At 38.3% G+C, this 23,414-nt stretch overlaps 1 protein-coding gene across 3 annotated transcripts in view; it reads right to left on the bottom strand.

Annotated features, from left to right (window-relative positions):
- Positions 1-23,064, bottom strand: part of LOC131962646 (microtubule-associated protein 2-like) — a 74,985-nt gene extending 51,921 nt beyond the window's left edge. For all 3 annotated transcript variants that reach the window (XM_059327613.1, XM_059327614.1, XM_059327615.1), the window contains exons 1-2: positions 22,862-23,064; positions 7,110-7,178 (exon numbers count right to left, since the gene is read on the bottom strand). The gene's annotated coding sequence lies outside the window, so the exon portion shown is untranslated. The remainder of the gene's footprint in view (positions 1-7,109; positions 7,179-22,861) is intronic.
- Positions 23,065-23,414: the final 350 nt, after the last annotated feature.

Below are 23,414 nucleotides of genomic sequence, written 5' to 3'. Positions count from 1 at the left end.
AAAAACACCGAAATGACAAAAAACACAAAAAAGCACAAGAGACTGCATTAAAAATGCTGAATGTACACTGCAAAATTAGAAACATCACTGCAAAAGAAGTAAAATCATGTCACTTCACTTGGTCAAAGTTTTTTTTATCGTTGCTGAAAGGAGGTTGATGCATTAAATTGGACATGGAAACTTCTGGAAAAGCCAAAACTTTACAAAAAAAGCTGAAAGTAGGGCTCCATGCTGCTTTGTTTTTACGTCTGGATGTCATGAAGAAGTCATGCTTTGGCGCTTTTAAAGACTCCAGAGGGTTAATGCAATCCTTTGTGTTTAATGTTTTTGTGTGTTTTTTTGTGTTTTTTGTAATTTTCTTGGGTGTTTTTTTTTATTTTTGGTGAGTTTTTTGCATTTTTTGTGTCATTTTTATGAGTGTTTTTTCTGTGTTTTTTTGTAAACATTTTTTTTTGTGTTTTCTGTGTGTTTTTCTGTGTTTTTTGTAATTGTATTGTGTTTTTATGGGGGGGGTTTGTGTGTTTTTTGCATTTTTTGTGTGTTTTTTTATCATTTTTTTGTGTCATTTCTGTGTGTGTTTTTTATGTGTTTTTTTGTTTAAAAAAATTTGTTTTCTGTGTGTTTTTGTGTGTTTTTATGTGTTTTACGTAATTTTATTGTGTTTTTTCCTGTGTGTTTTGGTGTGTTTTTGTTTCTTTGTTCAAAATGTTGATCCATTAAGTCAAAATGAAAAAATAATAATCAGGTCATATAGGTGAGGTCGATTACGTTTCGCTGACTCAGCAGGACGTGTGGGGGATCGACGCGTAATGAGCGCTGCCATTGAAGTGTGACTGAAGCGTGTATATGGTGAACACACACACACACACACACACACACACACACACACACACACACACACACACACACACACACACACACACACACACACACACACACACACACACACGGCCATGTATAAGAGGCGTGGGGCTGATACTACTCCTTGCGGATTAGGTACCGTAATACCAGGAGTATAGGTGCACTAAGATTTTGTTTTCCTCAGAAATAGTTCAAGTTACTTTATTTGTAGCCAGAGGTAGATTTTGTTTGCAGTATAGAGTCTCATACACACACACAAAAGAGCCACATATCACACATCATTCAACTTAAGACAGTGGGAGTTAAGAAATGGCAAATTAAATACAAATTAAATTAAAAATTAAAAGTTCTTACAGGTCCAGACTATACTTAGATATTCATGTGAACTTAAATACGAATAGAGAAAAAAGACACAAAACAAAATAAAACAGCAAATAAAATAAAACTTGTTTAGGTTGTAAAAACATAGATAATTTTTAAAATGTATATATAGAAATAGTAAATACATAAAGCAACAATGAATAAACCTGTGCAAGGCATAGCTAAATATATGTCATTATGCTAAAACACTGACACTGTGACAATAAAAAATGGCATAAAATAAGAATATATTTATAAAACAGACCTAAAATAAGTTTTTTTAATGCCTCTGCAAGCTTGCATTGCTTTTTAATCACTGGTCATAAAACATTTTGTAGGACGCAAATATATAAAGTCCCCTACTCTAGGATTTATGTTTTGTTTAACATGGTTTTCCCACATAAAAATAAAAAACTAAGAAGTTCTGGATCTGGCCTCCTGCCCCGCCCACCACCACTGCTTGCAAGTTCAGATACAAGAACAAAAGTCACACAAAAACACAAACAAACTAACAGGTACAGTGTAAAAAAAAACCTGTTGTTTTTACGGTTAAAAAAACGGCAGCTGTGGTTGCCAGAACTTTACCGTAATAAATACGGTAGAACTTTTTTAATATTATGGTAAAAGAAAAAATTCAATTTTTTACTGTATAAAATAAAGGTTTTTCCATCAAAAGAAATGCTGTTTTGCCATATAATTGATAAGAAAATACTTTTTAAATGAAAATGCATAAATTAATATTTAATTAATTTTACCATTAATATTACAGCAGTTTTTCACCGTAAAATCATTTTTTACAGTGTATTCTGCAAGGCAAAATACCTGTTTTTATCAAAGGAGTCTGTGAACGGAGCTGCGGCAAAATTTATTCAGCCACCTAAAAAAGGAGCAACTATAAAAAAAGAATCACTTTAAGTTTATGCTTTAGTAAGAATGTTTTCAGCCAACAGGCAGACCTTTAACATGAAGAACTGAAGTCTTTTTAAAGCCACCAGACTCCATTTACAAAAACAGCAATTTTACATCACACTGAAAAAAGTGTAACATGCAGTTGTTCATTCAAACTAAAACCGGCCATTTAAAAGAGGATAAAATTATTGATTTGATTGTAAAACTCATTCTTTTTGCATTTAGAGACATCAAGTTTGATTTATGTTTGATTCTGTTGGCCTTTTTTATAGAGTTTCTAAGGTGGGAAACACAAATTAGTTAAGTCAAATAAAATGTGAAAAATATAGTTTGGGTATATGTAAATAAATCAACTGGTGTCAATGCAAACATTAATTCAGTTAAAGTGAATATATTAGCTTGGTTCAATTTAAATTCATTAGTTTGGTTCAATAACTAAAATGATAAGAAAATAATTTGGATCAAGGGAAAGAATTAAGGTTGAGTCAAGTGCAGTATTATTGTTTACATCAACATAAAATAATCATAAGAAGTTACTCAGTTTAGATTCTATGAAGTCAAATATTTTAGATCTGGACATGATTTTTTTTAGTTTGAGCAAGGTTATACTTTTTTCAGTGCAGAACACTTTGCACAGACACAAGGTCAAACATTTTAAGTTGTACTCAGTTTGCAGTATCTACATTCCTGTTAAATAAGAGCTTCTGGGTCCTCCTCCATCTTTGATGGCAGCCTTTAGATCTGAGCATGAATCTACTGACTGATCTGGACCTCAGGGTGTCTTAAAGGGCCGGAACACGCTTTCTCGTCTGACGGAGTGTTTTCGGAAGTTTGCTGCAAGCGTTGAAATAACCGACGTGTCACATATAATCAGCTGTTAATAATAAAAAATACTGTAGTGTCTCACTCTGAACTACTTCTGTATCACTCTTGAGTTTCAAAATAAAAGTTAGCAAATGACTGCAAATATTGATCTCAATTATGAATGATGCTTTTTTGAGGGATTGATCACCCGCGAATCAAACTGTTTGGAGTTTACATAACATATTGTGATGAAAGGATTTGCATTATCAGATTTTGGATGTTTTTCATGAGTCTGCAAAGTGAATTTTCCTCCTTCGAGGCAATTTGAAGGGTTGAATTGAATCAAAGTGACTGCTGAGTCTCTTCTGCCTCCTGACTCTGATTTATCCCCTCTAACTGTTTTCTTTTCCTTCTCTTTAGCTTCCAATCTCATCAGAGGAGGAGAAGCTTCCCGGCACACATCAACCCCACCCCACGGTGATGTCATCGTTCCCATGGTGATGCGAGAGCCCAGGTGGGAGGGGCTTGTTGTGGTCGGGAGGGGATGCTGGATGCAGAGAGCGGACTGTGACCATGTTATGGATCCTGAAATAGGTCAGCAGATCCTCCGGGTGGCCCCGGGGCCCTTCACTACTGACTGACACGAATGGCGGCCGAGCCATTTAAATCCATCAATACACTGAGAGCTGGTGCTGCTCGGGCTGTTGATGTCATTTAAGGCTGTTAGGCTGGTGCTGATGGAGGCTGTATGTTAGATGCTTATTAGGATTAATTTGTGATACTATAAAAATGTTTATAATAGCATTATTAGTGTTTTTAGTATTAGATTACAAGACGGTATATATATTATTAATTTATAATTTGTATTATTGTCATTATGTTCTTTTTTGTTTCTTTTAAAACTGTGCCAAATAAATAAAATAAAATAAAATAAAATAAAATAAAATATAAATTTAAATTTAAATTTAAATAAAATAAAAACAGTTTTTTATTTGTATGTTATATTAGGGAATCCCACTATTCAAGTCATGTCCCATGAGGGTTTTTTGGGCTTCCCTGGCATGTCTTTATTATATATATATATATATATATATATATATATATATATATATATATATATATACATATATATCCATACACTCATATAATGTTGTAAGCCCTTACACACACACAAAAAATTTTTTTTAAATAGGCGCAAAATCAAAACACAATATTTATGACACACAGTAACAACTGCCTCTCAAATTAATCTTCAGGTTAGCAGCTTTTAGATCTATGTGGCATCTACTGTTGACCTGCTATCTCCCCCTAAAAATCGTCTGTCTAAGGCCCGCCCTGAGTGCAACTTCCATGCTTGCCTCGGCAGAATTGATGAGATGACATGACATTCAACATTATCGTCATTGACCAGAGTAACAAGTACTAGGACAACGAAATGACCATCGACCCGTCCAAACATATACATAAACATACATACAAAATGACAAAGGGGTGGACAGGGGTAATTAAAGTTTGGGTAGTTTTTTGCTGCTTGCACCAACACCCTATGAGGTCCTTTTTGAGGGGAGAACAGTCTGCAGTCAGTCCACTTATTTCTGCATAATAATTCCCGCTAACTGTCCCACACAAAAATACAGAGCAACAAGGGTTTGAGACACATACACGCTGCTCTCCGCTGTGTTTTCCAACATAACTTCCCACCTCTTTAACAGCCAGTCCCTCCCTCCCCAGCCATCTTACATGTTCACGCGTCCTTCATGGCTGAGGGACTATGATGACTGTTGACAGCCCACACCCACACACACCTATACACACTCCCAGCTTAAATCAACCATGCACAAACACCCAGAAACCTCATGCACGCACAAACAAACAAACACACCCTCTCATTGACGCCCCTGAACGCATCCACAAAGCTAAAGCCACAACTCTGGGAGAAACACACTGTGAGCTAAATATAGACGCACATAAACATTAGACGTCTCTGAAATTACCCACTCACTATGTAATTTAATTTCCCTGTCATGAAACTCAAAAAACACTCATGCAGCGAAAAGCTCCAAACACGAGTTAATGACTGCTTTTTGGCTTTTTTAAAACATCTCGCATGACATCAACGCAAACAATCGCGCCTTCTCCCTTCCAACATGTTGCTGAGCATAATCCCCCCTCTATTATACATCCGTGAACAGCCAAGCTAATCATCTGGCTGAGTGCAGCCACTTAGATCGGACTCCTGGGGCCCTGTGAGTCATGGGAAAAGTGAGTGTGAAATGTCATGGAGGGATGTGAGTAGTAGTAGTGCATAGTGAAGCATCTGGCAGCAGTCCAGACTTCACTGCAAGAAAGCCAACTTGTATTTTTTTGGCCTAAAACAGTGATTTAAGTTGGTAAAACTTAGAAATATAAATTATTGACATTTAGGGCAATAATGTAAGTTAGCACAACAAAGGAAGCCAGTTGTCTGCTCAAAAACAAGTTGGTGAGTTGTTGTTACTTATATCTTTAAGTTGGGGTTCACAACAAGGGACAATAGTTCTGATAACTCTTATTTCTTTCTTGGGAAATGTAGGAAAGCGGTGAAATTCGGTCATTAGTGAAAGCTAGCAGCTAACTGATGCTAGCGGCTAACTGATGCTAGCGGCTAACCGATGCTAGCGGCTAACTGATGCTAGCGGCTAACTGATGCTAGCGGCGCTGCTTGTTACAGCTACAAGAGTAGCCATTAGCGTATCAATGCTAACTCAAAATTGCGGCAGCAACATTAGCTGACATTTCATAGCCGTTACAATCGTGCCAATTCAGCACATTGTTAGCAGAAGTACGGATTAAAAGTTAATACAATGTAAAATTATACAGTTGAGTTGACAAAAATTTGAATTCAGAGTTGAGCAAACTCAAAAACAAAACTTAAAATATTTAGTTTAATTTTATCAAAGTTTGTTGCCTTGAAATTTTGAGTTCACCCAACTTTTCTTTTTTTTGCAGTGTTCAAGGTTTTTACTTTTCTTTTACAACCCTGATTTCTAAAAAGTTGTAGAAACGTAAAAAAAAAAACCCAGAATGTGACGATTAGATTATCGTTTTTAGCAAATATACAAAGACAATATATCTTATTTTCAAACTGATATTTTTGTTTTTTTGTTAACATACACATGCAGGATAGCATTAACTTGCATTCTCTGTAATGGTCAGCAGAGGGCGACTCCACTTGTTGCAAAAATAAGTCGTATAGAAGATTGTATAGAAGCCAATGAGAAATTTACCCTACTTTTCACTTGATTTATTACCTCAGTATTCATTTTTGTAATGAGTTTATGATCACAATCACTAGTTTCAAATGTTCTTAATTACAGCATGATGTTCATTTTGTAAATTATGGTCCCATTTAGAGTAAAATAGATGATAAAGCTATTTTGTGATTGTGTTTTCATCTTAGAATTTTGACCTTTCTCAGTTTGTTTTCTTTATCTTGCTTTATCTTGCATTGGATATTCAATTTTGCACCAGACTAACCAAGCTAGCTTAGCTTCAACCTTTCATCCAGATATGGTGACTTCTGGCTCCAAGAAAACAAGATGGCGCCGCCAAAATGCCAAACTAGAGGCTTTGAAACCGTAGTCTATAAACAAGTGGATGATGACGCAGTGGATATTAGGGCTGGGCGATATAGAGAAAAATCAAATATCACACTATTTTTTACCAAATACTTTATTATGTTGAAAAATTATTATAGAGATGGTGCTTTCACAATGATATATTTTTTTTAATCATCAGTAATGTAGATATAATGACCAAGTGGGTTAAGGCAAATAATGTAACAGCTAGAACTGTTAAAAGTTTAGAAAATGTCATCGTTTCACAGGAAAAGACAGGCATTTTAAGAGATCCAAAATCTAAAATAAAATGATATCTACTCTCATTTTAAGATATCGACAACCCGAAAAAAAGTTAGGATGCTGTGAAAATGTAATAAAAACAGAATGACGCTTTGCAACCTACATTTAATTGAATACAATAGAATTGGGAACACTTTTGTTTTTTGTAAATATATACACTCACTTATTTATTTACGTTTTCCACAGTGTCCCGACATTTTTGAAACATGGGTTGTAATATGGATATATTGCCCAGCCGTAGGTGCTTCGAAATCTGTTGTTTTTTCATGATCTTACCTAACTTGACGAGCTGTCTTCACTGATGGGTGAAACAGACGAGTGCTGGGTTGAAGCGTCTACTCAGACCTGCATGAAAAAGAGATGAAAAAGAGGAAGTTAGAACATCAATAACAACTTTAACACTTCTCCCATAAGAAAGAGTTATATCTCTGGGTCGACCTGTTTAATTCACTGACAGCTTCAGGCTCTAGCCTCTGAATACAGCGAGAGCAGCTCTCATCTCGGCCTTGTGGTAAACACAGCCTTGCATGAACACAGTAGCTTAGCTCTGTCACCTGGAGTCTGCCAGCATCGTTAATCCAAACCTCAGTGTGTCTCTGTTCTAAGCTGCTGCTGATGGGCTTTACACGACAACAAAGCCAATCTCATTTGTGCATGAGCGTGCGCATACACATGACTTCTTGTTGTTTTATTTTTTTGTGATCATGAGTGCAATCACAGGACTGTGTCATTCTTTTTTATAATTGTACTCATGTTTTATATAAAATTGTTAATTAGTTATTGTTCACATTATTCAATTTCCCCTATTTTCCCTTGTCATTTATTTTGATCTTTTTAATTAATTCTACTCAAAGTGAAGATAAAAGAAAAAGCATTATGATTTTCCACAACTTGCTTATCCATTTGGAATACTCAGAAGTTGTGTGGATGGCGCCAACGCTAATTGATAACCCATGTCTGTGTGGTAAATATGTAGCTGGAGCAAACAGCTGGTTAGCTTAGCTTAGCATAAAGACTGAACACAGCCAAAAGGAGACAAAAGCCTCATGTTATCAAAATATACAACACTGGTTTTGATCTCTTCATCTAACTCCCAGCAAGAAAGTAAATAAACGTCTCCGCACCATCATTGCAGCCGGGGAATGACTCAAATAGGAAGTGGCACTTTCTACTTATAAAAAGCGCAGTTGTGACATGACAATCATACAGAAATCCTGAAAGCTTATTTAAAGGGACAGTTTCTGAGTTTTTTGTAAAGGGGTTGTAATATTGATACATTTCCCAACCCGATCACATTTTACGTAACTTTTACGACACTACCGGTAGTCACGTAGTCTTCGTAACTACTTCATTTCGGGCATTAATGTACATTTATTTACTGTTTAAACTGTCTTTTATAACGCCTTATAACGCCCTAACCATAACCCTACCCCTAACCCTACCCTAACCCCTTACCAGGAAGTGTATTGCCCTAAACCTAGATCAGTAGTTTCGTAGCCTAAATTCAACCAAACTGTAGCCTTTTTCTTTACAACCGTAAAACGTTCATATGGGTTATTTTGAAACAACCTATTCTGTCATTGAGGTTCAAGATCTTGTTGCTATAGCCTTATATTATCAAAATACACAACACTGGTATTGAGCTCTTCATTTAACACCCAGCAAGAAAGTAAATGAACATCTCTGCACCATCATTGCAGCCGGGGAATGACTCAAATAGGACAGAAGTGTCAGAAATGTGACAGAACTTTCTACATACATAAAGCGCAGTTTATACAGAAATCCTTAAAGCTTATTTAAAGGGACAGTTTCTGAATACAGGCTGTGTGCATTTCTATGTGGATTGAGCATTTTAATATTTTCAATAATTTCTATTCAATACATTATAAAAAGACATAAATATCCCTTTTTACAGGATGGAACCTTAATAAGTAAAATGAAAACCTGAGACAAAAACAGATCAGTGTTTACATAAATAAATGTGACTACAGACAGAGTGAGATTAAACAGGAAAAAGGTCAGTAGGATGGTTTCCAAGGCAACTGCCGGGACGATAATAATCCAAAAAGAAATCAAAGTGATTATTTTTAAGTGATTACAAGTGAACGTGTCATCCGCGTGCCAACTAGACTCCACTCGTGAGCTGTTTTTGAGATTTGTCAAATTCTTGGATTGGTCCGTTGGGGCCGAGCCAGGGGATGAGTTAAGGCTTAAGCCAGCCATGAAGACAGATTTGCACGTTTAGTTTGCTTTTGGACTGAAAGGAGGTAGAAAACAGAGCATCCTGTTAACATTAAAACAGTGTGAAAGGACCGTCGGGGGGGTTCTGGCGCCAAAACAGGCAGTTGGACGGAGAAAGAAAGAGACAGGATGAAGTAGAGGGACGCAAAGACAGCTGAGCAGAGATTCTCCAAACAGGAAGGAGGTTGATTTATTAGAGAGGGGAGAGAAAGAGGCCTGGAGTGAAAAAAGAGAAGGAAACACAATTCACAGAGGAGCAAGACAAGTATTTCTACTGAAAGACAATTCTAGATTATTGCAACTCTGGTGGTATTTTATGTCATTTTGAGAACCTGGTCTCACAGGAATCCGTGGAATAGCCACGGAATCACTCATATTTCCGTTTTTTTTAGATAACCGCCGTGTCACATATAATCAGCTGTTAATAATAAAAAATACTGTAGTGTCTAGGGGTGTGCCATATCATATCGTTCACGATTATACCGGTATATTTTATTTTTAGGGGTAAAAAAATGCATATCATGGTATTGGCAACATTCCGTTAGCTAACAATTAAAGTTGTGCTAATCACAAAAAGCTACTTCCTGTTGCTAAACAATGCATTTTTCAAAATGAGAGCCACACCACAGAATTTACAAAAAGGCTGTCAAAATAGGATGCCTTAAAATAAACTAACATGGTCTCACAGGAATCCGTGAAATAGCCACGGATTCACTTAACTCAAAATCCGTGGAATAGCCACGGATTCGCTCAAATTTCTGTGAAACTGACACGGATTTGGCTACAATGCAAGTTAATGCCAGTCATATCCCGTGGCTATTCCAAAGATATTTGTTCCTATTGGTTTGTTCCAAGTCACGTGACTTTCAAGGTCCCGGCGGTCAGAACAAAAAACATGGCGGACAGTTCTCTCATTTTTAGTGAAAAAAAAATCAATATTTTGACTTAGTTTCTGCATAAAAATGGATTTTGATCACATTTGTAGCGAGAAATATATGTTTTATTTTCTAAATATTCACTCAGTGAATGTACATAATCACTTTGTATGTTGGAATAGCCACGGGATATGACTGTCATTAACTTGCATTGTAGCCAAATCCGTGTCAGTTTCACGGAAATTTGAGTGATTCCGTGGCTATTCCACGGATTTTGAGTTAAGCGAATCCGTGGCTATTTCACAGATTCCTGTGAGACCAGGTTGCATTTTAAAGACATGCAATGGACAGTTTGGCCTTTTTGTCACTGAATTCTCATTTTTATGCTCATGTTGTTAACACATGATTGTGTGGTCATGCTTTTCATTTTAACTCATCTTCATAATTGCAATTGCGTGTTTTGAATTTAACTGAATAATTGGGCATTGTTATCAAATTCTTTCCTTTCCTTTTCTTTCATTTTCTGTCAATTACCAGTTTATTTATTAATATTTTGTCACATACAAACAGGAAGTTGGATTATAAGAGAGGAGAGGAAATTAAATTAGGGTTGATGGAGGGAAAGAAAATAAAGAATTAACAGAAATTTTCAGTGTCAAAAATATAATAAATAATGGACAAGTAAGGGAAAGTTTCAAAATAAAACTACATTATTTCATGTATTTCTTTACTGCAGTTAAGAAACCAATCTGGAGGGAGTCAAATATATAATAAAAAGGGACATATAAGTATTATTATTATATATCAAAATGTGTATTATTAGTATTTATGCAGTAACATGTAAGATGTAACAGAGCTAACAGTGCTAAAAGTCTTTTAATTTGAAGGAACTATGGTGATGGATCAATAAGGTGTAAAGCCTTCAGAAAAGCTCTGCATTTGCTATGTACAGACATTTATTTAGACATTTTCCTTTAATATACAGTATATAACAGTGGAAAAAGTTTAAATTACACTTAATATGGAACAGGAGTAGACAGAGACGGAGAAGAAAAATAGGAAGAGAAAGAGCCAATAAGGTCACGCAGGAAGTAATGTCTCTTCTGGGGGACGGCTGGAAGCTCAGCCAGAAAAAGAAAAGGATGAGGAGAAAGGAAGATATAAAGGGAGGTGCGTAGTTCCCGCCCAGCCCAAAAATATCAGGAGCGTGACAGTAAATGACCCCTCTCTCTCACAGCAGTTGGTCTGCTTGTTACGAAACCTTAATCTGCCTCAACACAATCCGTTTATATGTTTTTTTCCCCAAAGTAGCACATGTTTAATGCAAAGCCATGCTAAATTCTCATGTGGAGCTTGTGATCTTAATTGGACATAAATGTAATTAACTAATTGATTGAATTTTATTATAATTAGGAAAAATTATGAATTAATGAGTGAATTCAGTTACCAAATTTCGTATTTTTGCCCATTTTCACAGCCTGTTGTAACTCTGACCCTCACAACTCGCTGGCAGGTTTGAAAAAAATGGGGGAAAAATAACCAAAATGTTCACATTTCTGATTGTCCTTGAATGAATCATGTGTGACGAACGCTTGCATCAGGAAAAATAAGCAAATTGATGCTTAAGATAGTGATATTTTATCAAAAATAAAGCATTTTATCACATCCGCCAAGAAGTGACAAAAAAAATCAGCAACATTTTGATTGAACTAATTTTTACACAGAGCTGAGAGGAGAGGTCAAGTTGGAAGTACAGGTTGTAAGTTCGGTTGCACTTGATAAATTGCACAAAAGACATTTTGGAGTTCTCCATACTTAGCCATGATTGTGCTGTTTCCATAGAGGTGCAGATATTGTATATAGAATTGAAAAATGAGCCCACAGTGAGTAAAATGTGACTTCCATAAAGTATCTGAAGCGTGTCATATCTAACCTCCGAACCCATTAATTACAGCTTCTGCAGGAAGAATATACTTTTTCAATCTTATCAGTCACCCAAGATGACCATCAACCTGCCTGGCATCTCGTGGGTCGATATTTAATGGAACGGCACAAACAGTGAGTACGTTCCTACGCGGTTGAACAAACAAGCAATTTGTCTAGAGTCTCTGCAGGAAGAAAAGTGTTGACAACACATTTTTAGTCTGACATTTGTCTTGACCTCCGAGTTCCTCCCAGGAGGAGGGAGGCCAAGTGTGTCAACCAGAAGGCTCAGAGAGAAGAGATGGAGGAAGATAGAGGGAGGAGGGGAAGGAGGTCAGAGGCTGACCTAATCCACAGATTTGACTTCATCATCAGAGACGAGGAGAACAGGAAATGAATCCTAATCTCAGTCAGCGCTGTGCTAAAAGGCCCGATAAACTGTTCTGAACTTTGCTGAAATGAGCCGCCAGAAGAGATAAAGGGGAACATCACAGGAAGATATTTCCACAATTATCTGGTTCACTTTTATCAGCAGTGCTTTCTGTATTTCAGGAATCTCTTTCACTGCTCAGCCTGCAGGTCCTTCGTTATCGAGACGTCAATTTCAAACCATGCACAATTTTTAGAATTATGGGTCGGGAAAGAATTTGATTAGGTCTATTTATGCGTTGTGATTCTCCCTTGTATGATTCTCCCTGGATGCAGAAAAGTCAATAATTGTCAATTTAAAACCCAATTCTCAACATTATATTGGGTAGGGCTTGATACAATGGGCCTGGGTGACAGAAAATGTGTTTTGTGATCTTCCCCAAGACATCTCTGGGACCAATGGAGGTTTTAATGAATCTATATATAACTTTCGCTTTGCAAATGACAGACTGAAACGTGCACTGACTACCGAATACAAACTGTATTTGGTTTACAAAGCCAACAGCTAATGGAGCCAACAGAATAAATGTAACTAAAGCTAACAGAGCAAATAGAGCTAACGGAGCTAACAGCTAATGGACCAAATAGAATAAAGTTAACTAGAAGGTAACAGAGCAAATAGAGCTAATAATGCTAACAGCTAACGGACCAAATAGAATAAAGGTAACTATAGAGACTGCATCCCAAATCGGACACATCTGCAATGCCGCACTTTCCAGTGTTTTCAGGGTCATTTAGAATAAAATCGTAGGTATCACCAGCGTAGGTATAATTGATTCATACATATTTAACAATCTACATGTGAAATTTAATTAATGTACTTGGAGATTTAAATGTCTAATTACAATATGAAATTAAGTCTGATGAGAGAAAGCAGTAAGAAAGCTTGGGCTCAGGCAACAATCTTAAAAGCACATCTGTATTTGTACTGTACTGTTTATTGTGAAGGACGGTCCAGGTGTGTTGATAATGATGGTTGATAACAGTGATATTTATTTGGCTGACCCAGAAACATCTAATTTCCCCCGAAAAACCCAGCAGCCCCCATTTATTTATTGTTTTACAGTGAGGAGATCCAAGTGTCCGGTTTGGGATACAGTTAGCACACGGCTAATTCACCGGAGTTACTGTCCTTTTGTCGACTCTGGTAAACCCGAGGCCAACGTACACGGTTAAAACAATATACAGTTCGAAAGATAAGAAGTTAGACTTCATTTAATTAATTGGAAGCATAACATGATCATTTTTATTAGTAGTTAATGTGAAATTTTGATAGAATCTCAGCCGAACAATGGCCAATTCGGGATACAGTTACGCTAGAAGCTAACAGAGCAAATACAGCAAATATAACTAATGAAGCTAACAGCTAATGGACCAAATAGAATAAAGGTAACTAGAAGCTAAAAGAGCAAAAAGAGCAAATAGAGCTAATGAAGCTAACAGCTAATGGACCAAATAGAATAAAGGTAACTAGAAGCTAAAAGAGCAAATAGAGCAAACAAAGCTAACAGAGCAAATAGAACTAACAGAGCTTACGGAGTTAACAGCTAATGGACCAAATAGAATTAAGGTAACTAGCAGCTAAGTAGAAGCTAACAGAGCAAATAGAGCTAATGAAGCTAACAGAGCAAATAGAGCTAATGAAGCTAACAGAGCAAATAGAGCTAATGAAGCTAACAGAGCAAATAGCGCTAACGAAGCTAACAGAGCAAATAGAACTAACAGAGCTTACGGAGTTAACAGCTAATGGACCAAATAGAATACAGTGTTGCATGAATGTGTTATTTAACAAACACTGATTTCATTTAGCCTGCTGACCCCGCGACCTGGCCCCGGATAAGTGGAGGAAAATGGATGGATGGATGGAAAACGTGGCTGTTGAAGCTACATCAGTTTGTCCTGACTGTGTTTGTGGCGTGTTTTGGTCCAACCTGAAGGTCAGTATTTTTAACAGAGCCTCTCCTCTGCCTCGGTCTCTGCTTCCTCCCCCTTTTAACTTAGCCATCGCCCCCATCCCCTCATCTATAATTCACAAAGACAGCCTCCTTCTCCCCAAAGACGAAAACACGCGCTCACTCCCTCGGGCCAGTGCACGCCTCCGCAGAAACCAACACGCAAATGCATGCATGTTTAAAACATCAAAGCCAGGACGAGTCAAGGTGAGAGATATATGTCCAGAATATGATGGTTAATAGACAAGAAAGAAAGGCAACATTTCAAAATAAAACATTATTTCATGTATTCTTTACTGCAGTTAGAAGCCAGTCTTCACTGAAACGTAGAACTATTCTACTGTGGATAACCTTTTCAGATGTGGAGTTTGTGGATCCTCATTATCTTTTCATCACTGACTTCTCTCAATGTGAGTCACAGAGTAATTGCAACTATGATTCACTTCACCTTTTCCAATCACAACTCGCATGTCATCTTGAACTCCTTTATTCGGCGGGGGCCTCTGAATACTCAGTGCAATCTTACAGGTGTAAAGGGACAGAGCGGAGACCGTTTCCTCCACCTCCACACTTTGTATTGAGTACAGAAGGTTCATAATGAGCCAAACTCTGCTGGGAAAGAGGCTCATTAATTAATCCAAAGAGAGAATAGAGACGAGATGAGCTCAATGGCAGCACCAGTTTAAAGAGTTCACTGTGAGCAGCGGAGCAGCAGAACCTTGTCTCTAATTTGTAACTGTAACTATAGCACCGAATTATAACATTTTCCACAATAGTTTTAGTTATTTCCAAAATTCACGAGTGTACTTCTCAAGAGAAAACAATAGCACACTTAATATCTTTCATCAATTTTTAGATTTATAGCTGCTGATGATTACAAGACATAAGATCACCATGATCTTTTGAAATAAAACTCTTGGGTTCGTCTAGACTTTTCCACATTTGGTATGCATGACACGTGTAAGTATAAGGGCTGGGTAGGGCTGGGCGACATATCGATATAAAAGATATATCGATATATTTTTAAATGTGATTTGGTATTAGACCATATTGCATAAATCGATATAGTTCAATTTCTTCTTCTTTTTTTATATATATAAATGCCGCCCTTACTAGGGTTTGTCATATTTAGTTCTTTTGGAATGTTCGTTATTCTTTTCTCATATAAATATATTTTTTTCAGAAAAAGATTGGCCTACTTTATTTCATAGGATATTTTTTTAAAGATATTATTTTATTTAAATGTGTACTTTATGGAGCTTAGATTTTGAAAAAGGTTCTCCTGTTGCTATACGGTAAAAAACAAAAAAACAAAAAATGTTTCAATAAAACCACTTGTGACATGCCATATTTGGCTTTGACTGAACATTTGCTCTCACTTAGCGATAAAAATATCAGGATATATATCATATGTCGATATTCAGCCTTAATGTATCAGGATATGACTTTTAGTCCATATATCGCCCAGCCCTAGGTCTGGGTGATAAGATAATAAATATTAAAATTGAATTTATAACCCGATTGTGAAAAAACACAGATGAATAGAATGCTATGATGTGCAAATCCTTTGCCACTTAAGATTAAACTGAAAACAACATCATAATAACCACTACTGCTGCTTTGAGCCTGATTTGGAAGTTGCGAATATATTGGTAAACCAAACACTGCTGTGTCTGGATAAATAATATCACCCGGAGGTGCACACAGCTCAGTGAATTTCACCGCCTTCTCTAGAAACTGTGTCTGGATGACTGCCAGTGCAGCACTCATCAGTATGAACCCAAAATAAACACGTTTTCTGGGATTTCATTGCAATAGACAGCTCAAAAAAGGATGCCGACATAACTACACCTTGATATTGATGTGTAAAAAGTCTGAATTCATGCTTTGTGCAGTCTATTTGCAAGACAACAAGTAAACAACTTTGAAAATGCTTGTTTTCTGAGTGGAGTTCAGAACAATGAGTGCACTTTTCTAGTTCTATAATGTTGACAAATTGTTTCTATTATGATGAAAAACTGGAAGCTTTAGTTTCTGATTCCGAAACCAAGCTGGGGCGAAACACTGAAGCACTGTTTTGTTAATATAGAGTACACAAAACTAGGCTTTATCATTCTTTTGGCACTTTTTTATTGTTGAATTACCAAAAAACATGCTATATCGTGATATATTGGGTTTTGGATATGACATGATCTATAATGGCATCGAAGATTTTGGCCATGTTGCCCAGCCATAGCTAGAAATTACTTATTTTACGTTGCTGAGGTTTTTTTCATTGTTTTTTCCTCCTTTCCTCTCCTCACGTTGTATTTATTTTCTTCCATCTCTGTCTCCCTGTCCTGTCCACCTCTGTCATATTGTATGTGTGTTTTATACGTTTTGGATGGGTTGATGGCTAATTTCGTTGTCCGAGTATTTGTTACTCAATGCAATGACAATAAAGGAAAATCTGACTTATTTCTGTACTTGCCCTTTAAGTATCTCCATCTTATTTGATGAAGAAAAGACAGGATGTGACATCACTCAGTGGACACCGTTAGATCCACATATCAACACACTCTCTGCCCGTGACATAACCTACAAGCTGACACACATGTGAGCAGCACTTTTCCTCACTGCGTTATGTAAAATAGGACCAGGTGCAAATCTTTGTGCCCTCGAGGCGACAGCTGCACTTCACAGTAAAACAGGTGGGAGAACTGATCTATATTCATACGCATGTGGGTTTCTGGGCGGCCTAACAGCATCACACACATATTCATCAATCAGCATGACGGGACGAGGCGGTCCAGAATGGGGCCTGCAGGCTGTGATTTTACTACTCTGGAAAACTTTCACCCTCAAGAATGTAAAGAGGCAAAAAAATGTGAAAAATGTTCAATTTTAGGGGCATTTTCAGACACACGTATGTTAGGATATGATGGTCAAATACTAGTGCTGTGTAGGCTAACTGAAAAGATGCTTACCAGGGGTGTGACGAGATCTCGTGCCACGAGATCTCGCGAGATTAAACTTGACGATATTTCTCATTGTCTCGCGAGATTTGTGAGCTATCCAAACTTCTGTTTGTGACCTGTGGGGGCAGTAAAAGGAAAAGAAGAGGAGGAGGAGAAGGAGGGGAAGCAGTAAGCAGCCAGAATGACGTCGCAGGGGCTCGTTAAGAAGAGTAAGAACGAATCGAATCGGCACAGTCCTCCTGCAGCAGTCTCTCCCAGCTGCAGAGCCGGAGGGGATGTTAACCCCTTAGCGTCCAGTCTGCAAATTGCTAATAGGCTAACAGTTAGCTCTGTAGCAGTACAGTGTGTATGGAGATGTTAGCTTAGCGATCTCTGTTTGTTTACAACAAGCACCAGACACTCTGTGCACAGTTAGTGATGCTGGTTAATTCACCATCACTATGTTTATGATCAGCGGAGACGCTGTGCATAATTAGCCATGCTGCTTTGTTTATGATCAGCTGCTGATGTTGCGCACAGTTAGCTAAGCGATTACGCAACGATGGAAAACCATACGTCACCTCCGGAGTCTCTAAATCAATCTGGGGCCTTTTTGTAATGGAGAGACGCTGAGTGAGCAGATATTTGAGAGGGCGTGGCCTGAGACTTTATCTTAACTTCTACAAATTTTAGTTTGGTTTCAATTTGTGGAGGAAGTTTATTAAAAGCTCATGCCTACATCATGCATGTAAAGAGCTATAATAGAACATTTCAAAATGCATGTGCAAATAAATAAAAGTCTGTTGGTCCAGTCATATATTGTGTCGTAGTTTTCTTAAAATCTTGTGTCGTCTCGTTCTCGTGAGCTGAGAGTATCGTCACACCCCTAATGCTTACTTCTTCACTTATATGCACTTTCTATTATACAGCATCATCACGTATTCCTGAAGAGTGCTACATTCGAGCTCAGCTTCACCAACATTCCTGCGGTCTGCCCCGAAATAAGAAGCTGTCTATGTGATTCAGCTGCATCTGTCTGAATGGCTCACCTCGTCTTTGTCACTGCTTTGACATCCAGCTACATATCCGTCAAGTATCACTTGTCGACTGACACTTCGGGGCATTCTGTCAAAGGCTCGACCACAATGTCCCTTTATCCTTCAGTTTGCCTCTGAAAATAACCTGCATTACATATTTATCTTTGCACTGTAGCACAAGAGGCTGATGATGAAAAAACATCTCATATGGCAGTGGGATAATCAACTAGATGGTTAAAACAGCCCCAAATATAAACCCCACAACAAGCCAGTCGGGTTTAAAATGCAAAATGTTGCTGAAATATATAATTCTTCACAACAGAAAACTCTAAAAACAGAAATCATCATTAGATTATTCAATTTACGGTGGTATTTGAATGAGTCATGTGTGGGTTGAATGTTTCTGTCAGGAACCAAATATCAGCTTAAAATAGTGCTACAGTATTTTATCAAAATTGTTTTATTCTACATGTCTCGTTTAAAATTTCACCAAAAATAAACCGTTTGTGTTAAGCAGATCCTGTAAAAAACATAACAAATTTTGATATTCAACGCAAGTATGAAGCCATGAATGACACAGCTGAGACCAACAGTGACTCGGCAAAAAATCAGTGAAACATGGACATAAAAATTGTAAAAAGTTCAATATTCATGTCGTAGAGCCAATTTTAGTATACTGAATTAAATACTTTTCTTTTTTTAATGTGTCATTTAATTAAAACGTTTAGTTCAATAAGTGAATAAATAAAGAAAAGCCTGCACACTCTTGCTGGAAAACATTACTCGTAAAATATCAGATCACATCAGATTTTCTGAGATATTTGAATTAACATGCTTGTTATTTTACATATAGATGAGGTAATTGTGTATCATGATATCTCCATATCTTGACATATGGAACAGAGGCCTAAATATTAGGGATGTTCCGATACCATTTTTTCCCTCCCAAAAAATATCATACTACACCTGCATGACTGTGAAATGATTATCATTGTGGTAAGGCCTGGCTCAGGTTAAACCCTTTGAAAAACATGAATAAATACAGCAGATTCAATCCATTTATTTATTTTTAAATAAAACAGTATACAAAAACTAGTGCAACAGCAACTTAAATAAATACATCTGGTGAATAAGGTTTCTTCTATGTTTTATTTAAGGCATCTTATTTTGACAGTCTTCTTGTAAATTATGCGATGGATTCTGCTAACACATCCATGTGCTCTTATTTTGAAAGCTACATGTGTTTGCCTTTATTTTGAAGGCGGGTCAACTTGAATCGGAACAACTACTAAATATCCTCAGATCCTGATCACAAAAGGGCCATTCTCCAATAATACTGGATCTTTTTCTTTCCCATAATGCAACATGACGGCAACTGAGGATAAAACCACAATTGTAACTTCTGTTTGAGATGCTTTTCTAACTGACGGTTGGAGAAATGAAGGAGGGAAAGCTATTCACACAATGTCTTTCTCTTTCACACTTGGCCTCTGTCTAACACCTACATTTAGCTCCGTTACATTTCAAATGCCTTGCTGACAAACAGCAGTTACAAATAGAGCCGACTCTCCAACAATGTCCCCGTCACCCACTGATTGTGCCCTTCGAGCGCCGCAACAGTTGGTTAACAAACCGAAAATGTGTCATCCCTGCCAAGTGACGACCTCATTGCGAGGGCAGGAGAGGGACGCAGGAAGAACGGAAAAAGGAGGAGGATGACTGGGGGGACTGGACTCCATTTGTGACCCCGAAAAGGAGGACAGAGAGAGGGTGAGAGAGGGTGCTATGCCCCCTCGGTCCCCCTCCTACGCCACGGCATGTCATGTCATGTCATCCTGGTTGGTTCCCAGGAAGGACAGCTCGCCTCACAGCTGCCAAGCAACCACACAGACAGACAGAGACAGACAGACAGACAGACAGACAGACAGACAGACAGACAGACAGGCAGACAGAGACAGATAGACAGAGAGACAGGCAGACAGACAGACAGACAGAGACAGAGAGACAGACAGACAGAGAGACAGACAGACAGACAGACAGACAGACAGAGACAGACAGACAGAGAGACAGACAGACAGACAGACAGACAGACAGACAGACAGACAGACAGACAGGCAGACAGACAGACAGACAGACAGACAGGCAGACAGAGACAGATAGACAGACAGAGACAGACAGACAGAGAGACAGACAGACAGACAGACAGAGAGACAGAGAGACAGACAGGCAGACAAACAGAGACAGACAGAGAGACAGGCAGACAGAGACAGATAGACAGATAGACAGACAGACAGACAGAGACACAGACAGACAGACAGGCAGAGAGAGGGGATGTTGGGGCGCGTGTCACTTCGTATAGGACAGAAACCCTGCTGACTTCTGGAACACATTCAGGGGTTGAACCAGAGCGTGCCTTTGCAACAGTGCCACCCTTAAAGCTATAATATGTAAGATTTCTCCATTGAAAAGTTTAAAAAGGAGTAGATGTGTTATTTAGTTACGTACTTCGCCAGTCAATGGCATCATATCACCTTTAACCTCTCTAGTTGCTTACAGTAACAATAATACAACATTAATTTGCCAATCAGGAATCCAGTAAAAACCTCATTTATTGATTTGATATTTTAATATTCTCTGTGCTGTGTCAAACTGTGTAAAAAATGTCTGTGAACGCACTAGCTGACGCTTTCCTGGAGCTGAATGTGCGTTTTGCAGCTTTTAATGCATCTTCTTGCAATGGAGTATCTTTGGTAGTCCGCCAAAATGCTAAATTAGCAAATTAGCTCCACTTACAACAAAACCATCTGCGAATGTATCCAGACACCCAGAGGGATCTGGCTGGTAAATTGGTGAGGATGTTGTTTGGAAATTACTTTAGCTATATTATGGTAAATAAATTAGCTAAAATGAGGAAGCAACCAATGCCAGTCATGCAGCGTTGCTAAGTTACAGCTAGCTGGCTAAGGTTAGCTTGCTTGCTGGTCAGCTACCACTACAAATCTAATTCTAAATATGACATGAATAAAACTTTAACAACTTGTCTGTGAGTATTTTTTGCCTGAGCGCCGTCACACATATATTTGCATCAGTAATAGGGCGCCACAGGAATGTTCTTAAAACCAGTAAGTAAGTTAGAATTTCTCCTGAAATAAGGTATGTGGTTAACACAAGCTTAAGAGATATTCGCATTTTGTTTTACGACATAAAATATGTTAGTAAATACCCCCACTTGTGAATTTTGAAGTTTTTGCATTACCTTAAAAAGGCTGTTGCTAACAAGTGGCTAAATGAGACTACAGTGGTTGTCGGGGACATTAAACGTCATTATCATGCCGGACACAGACAGGAACTCTCTAACTCGTCCACCTCACAGCCTCTAGTCGTGTTTTTCAGCTCTTGCAAACTCTTTATCAATAAATAGTACATCATTTATTAAGCTACAGTTTCGCTAGCTTGTTAAAAGCGCAGGTTAGCTCGTCTGAGACCATCTGAAGTTTAGTCTGCTGTATGATAACATAAGCTTTTCACTTTTTTCGGCTGCATTAATGCTTCATAAAAGTGGTGTTCATTTGTGAACATTATCCTGATGAACAAAACACGTAAGCATCAGAAACGTATGTTTGCCACAGAGCTTATTTTCTGCAATGAACCAAAATCCAATGCAAAAATCCCATAGGATTTCCCAATAGACCCCATGGTGATGCTAACTTCATGGCTGGCCAACAAAACAAAAAAAATTGTAACTCCCATGATGCCATGCTACCTTACCTTAGCATCATCAGAAAGTCTTTTGTTGAGAGAACTCGAGGTTGAAAACTACACATTGTACCTTTAAAAACAGAAAAATGTCACCTTTCACTACAACTTGAAAGAAGGAAAAGAGCATGAGAGAAAGAGAGAAAAGGGGGTGGACAGGGTGAGTGGGAGAGATGAGAGATCAGAGAAGATAAAGGCAGGAACATGCAGGAGGAGGAATAATCTGAGGTGGGAGGGATGAAGAAAAGTCTCTTCACTCCATCACCACCTGCTCACATCAAAACCGCCGTCCGCCCCAAAACTCCCGGTGACCGAGCTGTCAGCCAACATGTGACAGCGAGCTCTGCGGCGCTGACAGGCGGAGTAATGCGTCCCGCGGTCTCGCTCGGCGTGGTGTCCCTCCCACGGAGAAACCACCAACAATCTGTTGGCTATGAGTCGCTAACCGCCAACGGCCACATGCCACCACAGCTCTAAATATATCACAATCGCCATTATTTCTAATAGTTTCTTATCTGGTGGTAAACATACACATACAGTACATGCACACGCACAGAAGCAGCACACTGTCCTTCTGGCTGAATAATCAGCATGTCTAGACGGGGTACGTCACAAAGACTATGGGTCACCAAAACACAGAAACAGCCCCTGGCTTATCATAACATCAGCTCTTTCACTCTATTGTTTGAATATGTCAGCAGCAAATATCCTGAATAATTACAATCTCTGCCAACAAAGGGGAGATGATACACAGGGAGACATTGATTAAAGATCACGCTCAGGGGGAGAAGAAGAAGAAAGGTTGTTCATTTCTGCTGCTTTGGTTGTGATTTAGAGCAGAAAAAGATTCCACCTCAAAGGAAAAATAGAACATCTTACCTGGCGAGCAGCTTTTTGTCTGCAAAGAGAGCTTGAGGGGGGGCCGGCTTCTGCAGAGAGGAGAAAAAAAGACAGGAAAACAAAAGATGAGACAGAAAAAGGAGGATGCATAGAAGTAACGCCACACTGACAGAAACGGCTGGTGCTTTTTTAGCCGGCGAGCACACTACCGCAGCTCACACACTCGCAAAAAAACACACACACACACACACACACACACACACACACACACACACACCGGGCCAACCGGCATGCTGCCTCACGTAGCCCCCCTCCCTTCTTGACTTCCACACTCTCCACCAGTGTCTCCATAGCATCGGGGAGGGGCAGCAAAGGGGGAAGGGCGCAAGAGATATTTGTGTGCATGTGTCAGTCACATTAATTCATGTTTCAAAGAGATATGAAGCTCATCCACCCCTGAGGGAACTGACTTCCAAGATAAAAAACCTCTATCCAAGAATTTCCTGCAGCATCTTTTCAGTCATCTGTAATTTTTTGCTCATAACGTCCACATTATGAATGCACGGAGCCTCGAAACATGACAGCCAGTGCA

Source organism: Centropristis striata, chromosome 24, assembly GCF_030273125.1.
Source record: "Centropristis striata isolate RG_2023a ecotype Rhode Island chromosome 24, C.striata_1.0, whole genome shotgun sequence".
Lineage (NCBI taxonomy): Eukaryota > Metazoa > Chordata > Actinopteri > Perciformes > Serranidae > Centropristis > Centropristis striata.
Note: the sequence above shows the minus strand (reverse complement) of the source record. Positions and strands in the feature narration are given on the sequence as shown.